This window comes from Microtus pennsylvanicus, chromosome 2, assembly GCF_037038515.1.
Source record: "Microtus pennsylvanicus isolate mMicPen1 chromosome 2, mMicPen1.hap1, whole genome shotgun sequence".
Classification (NCBI taxonomy): Eukaryota; Metazoa; Chordata; class Mammalia; order Rodentia; family Cricetidae; genus Microtus; species Microtus pennsylvanicus.
In genome coordinates, this window is record NC_134580.1 from 71,825,728 (window position 1) to 71,831,727 (window position 6,000).

Sequence of the window (6,000 nt, forward strand, 5' to 3'; positions counted from 1 at the left end):
CACACGCTCCATTTCTTTTTCATCCAGGAGGGTCGCAATAAGGGAAAACATTCAAATGCGATTAAAAAGAGAGAGGGGTTCCGGGGAGATGACTCAGCTTGTGGGACAAGCTGAAGACCTGAGTTAGATTCCCCAGAACCCAGTAAAAAGTTGCATGGGGCGGCGCGTGGGTCTGAGATCTTAGCACCTGCAAGGTGCAGACTGATGGATTGCTGGAACTGGCTGGAGAGCCAGCCTAGCTCAAATCAGGCAATTCCAAATTCATTAAAAGACCTGCCTCAAAATCTAAGGTTATGAGGCCATAGTCCGGAGGGTAAATGTGCTTGCCATGTAAGCCTGACAACCTGAGTTCAGTCCCTGGAACCTGCACGGAAAAAGAGAACCAACTGAAATTGATCCGGATCTTGAGACCGGAAAACACTGGCCTGTAATTCGGATCTTGAGGAGGGATAATACACAACTCTGACACGAATCTTGAGGCAAAGACACACCTTTAATCCAGACCTTGAGGCAGAAAGAGACACCTCCAATCTTAGCCACACCCTCTGCTGGGAGCCAATGTGGGGACTTAGAAGAAGGAAGCTTTTGCTCTTCGCCTGCTTGCCCTTGCCTTGCCAGCACATCCACTCCTTCACGGGCATTAGAGCCCATGTTTTTGGGATTCCAGCATACACAGAAGACCAGCTGAGTGAGATATCTAGCCTCGAGGGACTGAACAACTACTAGACTGGTCTTTCCACTCATATGTAGCCACTGTTGGAGTAGTTGGACTGCAGTCTGCAAGTCGTTCCAATAAATTCCATATATTTATTGGAATTTATTTATATGTATATTGGACTTTTCATATGAGAAAGAGAGAGAGAGAGAGAGAGAGAGAGAGACAGAGACAGAGAGACAGAGACAGAGAGACAGAGCTCTGTGGCTCTCCAGAGTCTTGACTAATATAAATTGTCACACCTCCCATTTCTAGTTTCACTCAACCTTGACTTTCTGTATTTGCTAAGATTGAATCCTGGACCTTGTGTATTGTAGGTCAACACTGTGCCACTGAAGCGACCTCCCTCACCCCAGGTTCTCAGTTTACTTCTTTTTTTTTTAATTTTTTATTGAGAAAAAGAAAAAAAAAGTTTCCGCCTCCTCCCAGCCTCCCATTTCCCTCCTCTTCCTCCCACCCTTCTCCCCCTCCTCCCACTCCTCTCCCCCTCCCTCTCCAGTCCAAAGGGCAGTCAGGGTTCCCTGCCCTGTGGAAAGTCCAAGGTCCTCCCCGCTCCGTCAATATCTAGGAAGGTGAACATCCAAACTGACTAGGCTCCCACAAAAATGGCACGGGGTTTTGATCCTACTTCATGTTCTGGCTTTGTGGGAGCCTCCCACAAAAATGGCACGGGGTTTTGATCCTACTTCATGTTCTGGCTTTGTAAGAGGTCTTATTTTAGTCTGATGTCTCTTTCTAAAATCCAATGGGGAAAAAGTTCCATGACCCCAATAAGAAATTAGAAAAAGTTTTTCAAATTGTGGTCTAGTTGGGTCTTTACAATTTTTTTAAAAAGTCTATCATAAGGACTTCCAAATTAAGGTTTAGCTGACTTTTTACTTTTTAAAAATTTATTGTAGTGTGTATGTGTGTATCATAATACATATGCAGAGGTCAGAGAACAAGTTGAGGGAGTAAATTCTTATCTTCCACCGTGTGGGTCCAGGCTTAAAATTCAGGCTGTCAGACTTGTTTTAGATACCCTTACTTACTCATGGAGCCATCTTGCTGGTCCTCTACCTGGGTCTTAATTGGATAAATTATAATAATAGCAAACATTCCTTAGGTGTTTACTGTATGCTTGATAATGTGTGTGTTAGAATAATGGCTAAATCTCATGGAATGATTTTTTTTCCTGCCAGGCTTTTTCCTGTTTTCCATATTTGGTTTCCTGATATCTGCCACCACCCATGTGTACCAGCATTTATTTAAGTTGTAAGAGCTAGTTAATAATAAGCCTGAACTAATAGGCCAAACAGTTTATAGTTTATATAAGCCTCTGTGTGTTTCTTTGGGACTGAATGACTATGGGACCAGGTGGGACAGAACCTTCTGTCTATTCAGCCCCTGATGGTGGCAACCCTAACTCCTGTATTACACTGCCTCTTGGTTAGTGTGCTTATTTCTGATAAATCAGGCCAGAGTCCTTCAATTCCTTATCAAAGTACTACCAACCTCCTAGTCTGACCTGGGCCCTGTCAGGGGAACTTCACACACATGCTCTTTGTGTCTCCTTATAGAATTAGTTACTGTACATTAAGTAGAATTGTAGAAGTGCCCAGGACAGACAGTTCGCACCAATACTCAGTCAGTGTTTGCTCTCTTTCTTTTTACCATTCTCAGATAAATTAAATATCACGAATATATTATTCTTGATCATTGCACGTTGGTTTTTGAAGGCCAGTTTATATCCCAGACAATGAAAGCCAGATCGTTTGACCAAGGAGAGACAGTGTTGTAGGTGGAACCCTAGGCAGTCTTCTGAAGGAGGTTTTATAGCTCAGAGGAGGTCCAGTCTTAATTTATTCATGCTTTTGACTATGAGAATGGCTGTAGGAAGTCTTACAGCCAGTGGTTACCCGCCCACTGGGGCATGGCCTCTTATACTATTTATGCCGATGTAGAGCATGCGTCCAGCCTCTTTTCTGGCTGTGGGATTCAGTTCCTGTTCTCTGTTCTAGCAGATGATTCTGATTTGTGAGTCTACCCCTAAATAAATGTCTATTTTTCTTAATTCTAAGCTAGTGTGGGATTTCTTTTAAGCATCCTTCATCTTCACCTAGTGCCCATGTGAATTTGGACTCCATGCCTACTGGATGGATGGCCTAACAGCCTAGCTGGTCCACGGCCCAGGCAGTCTCCCACCCCTGCCTGCTTGGCTTGCTTTTGCCTATGTGGTTTTTCATAGAACCCCCCGTCACAGCAGAGCTTACTGTGGCAACTTGGAAATTTCCCAAGCACACTCATGACTGCTGCATTCCCTGGCATGGCTCCTTGCCGGGTGGTGACTTGTGCAGCTTCCGGTTTCTGCTCCCTGTCTGTGAGTTCTGGGTTTCTTGCTCCATCTATGGAATTGATTTAATTGCTCTTAATGTGTCAAACGAGCATATTTCTCAGTATTTCACCAGTACCAAGGTGGAAAACTAAAGCGGTCCAGGACCATTCCTGTCGCCACTGGTTGCATTGCTTCTAGTAGCAACTCAACAACCATGACATCTGCTGGACAATAGAGATTACAGTTTACAGGATCACATAACAGGTAATTAATAAATCAGTACGGCAGACGACATTAATATCGAAACTTTCAGTAACTTTTTTGCTAATACTATGGATTGTATTATGCGAGGCTTATATGGTTATGATGATACTTCAGTTTATTGGCTATTGGGACTCAGTTTTATTTTCCATATTCTATTATTCAGAAACAATATGGCACTTTTAGGAATGGTACCATCTTTACAGACTAATAATAAACAGCTAGTTGACAGGATTAATACCATCGAAAATCAGAAGTTACCTGAAAAAGTAATACTACTAAAAAGAATAAATTAGTTTGACAGACAAAATTGAATCTATATATAAGGGTACTAAGAAGTTATTTGAAAGAATTAATACTGTTGAATTTGACAATCAAAATTTGTTAAAAATTTATGATAAGTTAGCAGATAGAGTTTCTCTCTAAGATGGCAATCTGCACACTATTCAAGCCATGTCCAAGGATAAGATGTTATCTTTAAGGAGAAACTTCAGACCTTGGAATCACATGTGCAGAATGAGGAACAGGTGCCTCAATGAAATCACTAGAAATATATATAGGCCAGGAGATTCAGGCTTTACAAAAGACAATAGTAAAAAGATTTGGAATAATTGAGGAAATTGTTGGAGCTGATGAACAGAGAAAGAACGCACAGAGACAGAATTCAACATTGCCAGTAGCTTTCAGAAATGACTGGCCCAAGGTTTTAGCTTCCTACCCTGTAATCTACTCTGACAAAGCATCAAGGTCTAAAGGATCCAAAGGATCCAAAGAAGATAGATGTATACCTATAGGAATGAATTATCTAAAAGGAATTAAACAAGCTATTATAACTTATGGTTTACATTCTGTATTTGTTAGGGAGATGGTAAAGACATGGTCTTCTAGCATAAAAGCAACACCACAAGACTGGATTCAGTTAGTTTCAGCAGTCCTGGATGATGGGCCTCAATTAATGTTTAGAATTTATTTCAGAGAAGAGTCAAAAATTTTGGAACAACAGGGAAAAGCAAAAGGCCTTGAGACTTTTCAAGATCAAATTCTTGGTGAGGGCACCTATGCTGACTCACAGGCTCAAGCTCTTTACAATGAACAAATCTTGTCTCCATGCCACAAAGCAGCCTTAAATGCTTACGATAGGATTCAAGAATTAGGAAAATAAATTGAATCATATACCAGGGTTAAACAGAGCCAGAGAGAACCATTTACTGACTTTTTACAAAGATTAACTAAGGCTGTAGAAATAGGAGTAACAGACCCAGATGCTAGATGAGTACTTATTGAATCTCTGGCTTTTAAAAATGCCAACTTAGAATGCAAAAAGATACTTGGGCCTTTAAAAGTTAGATCAGCACCTACGGAAGAATGGATCCTGCATACACTAAACATTGAGACATTTGAGTATAATACTGAATCTTGGGTAGAAGCAGTTTTCAAAGGAATGAGGAGACATCAAAATGCCAAATGTTTTAATTGTGGTAGAATATGACATCTGAGAAGAAATTGTAGACAAGAAATTCCTAGGAATAATATCTCCTCTGGGAATGGCAAGAATAGGAGGACTCAGCCTTCAGGTATATGTAGGAAGTTGATAAAGGCCGACACTGGATCAATGAATGCAGATCAACAAAAGACAGACAAGACAACCCAATACCACTGGGAAACTTGTTGACGGGCCTCTTGAAGGTCCCCAAGCCAAAAGTGGCCCAGTAGATAGGGTGAATCCAAATTTTAATTGTATTCTAGTTATATTGCCTTTGAGAATTTCTTCTACAGAAATTTTAAAGAAGAAGGATGATATTTTATTAGAATGGATCTTTTTTTTAACTACATAAACCAAGTAAAAAATTGAAAATGTATGTGGAAAAAGTCTCTTAATTAATTATAAAAGGTAAATTGAGACTTCGTCAATTAACAGGTATAGACCTAGCAGAGATTATAGTGCCTTTCACTACTGATGAAATAAAAAAGTTATGAGAAGAAAATGAATCATGGCAAAGAGCTTGTGCTATTTTTTTGGGGGGAGAAATTAACAGGAATTATCCCCAAAGTGATAGACTTACCCTTATAAAGAGAACTTCTTGGATTCTTCCCCGAACTGTACATGATGCTCCAATAACTGAAGCCCATACCTTTTATACTGGTACAAATAAATCAGGGAAGGCAGGTTACAAATCAGAAGAATTAAGTAAGGAGGAACAAGACCCTTATAATTCTGTCTTCTTAAAGAACCTCTTAATATAGTTACTGATTCACAATATGCAGAAAGAGTTGTCTTGCATATTGAAACTGCTGAATTTATACCAGATGATACAGAATTGACTTCATTATTTATCCTAGTGCAAGACATAATCAGGAATAGGCTTTGTCCTATATACATAACATACATCTAATCCCATACAGGTTTGCCAGGTCATCTAGCACAAGGTAATGCAGAAATTGATCAATTATTGATTGAAAGCGTGTTGCAGGCCTCAGAATTTCATAAAAACATCATGCCAATAGCAAAGGTTTAAAGAGTTTTCTATTACATGTAAATAGGCTAAAGAGATTATAAAGAGATGCCCTACTTGCTCTTTCTATCACCAAACACTGCTACCTGTAAAAGGAGTGAAATCTGGTGATGGATGTGTTCCACTTTGCAGAATTTGGAAAATTAAAATATGTACACCACACCATTGACACTTATTCAGGTTTTCAGTGGGCAACT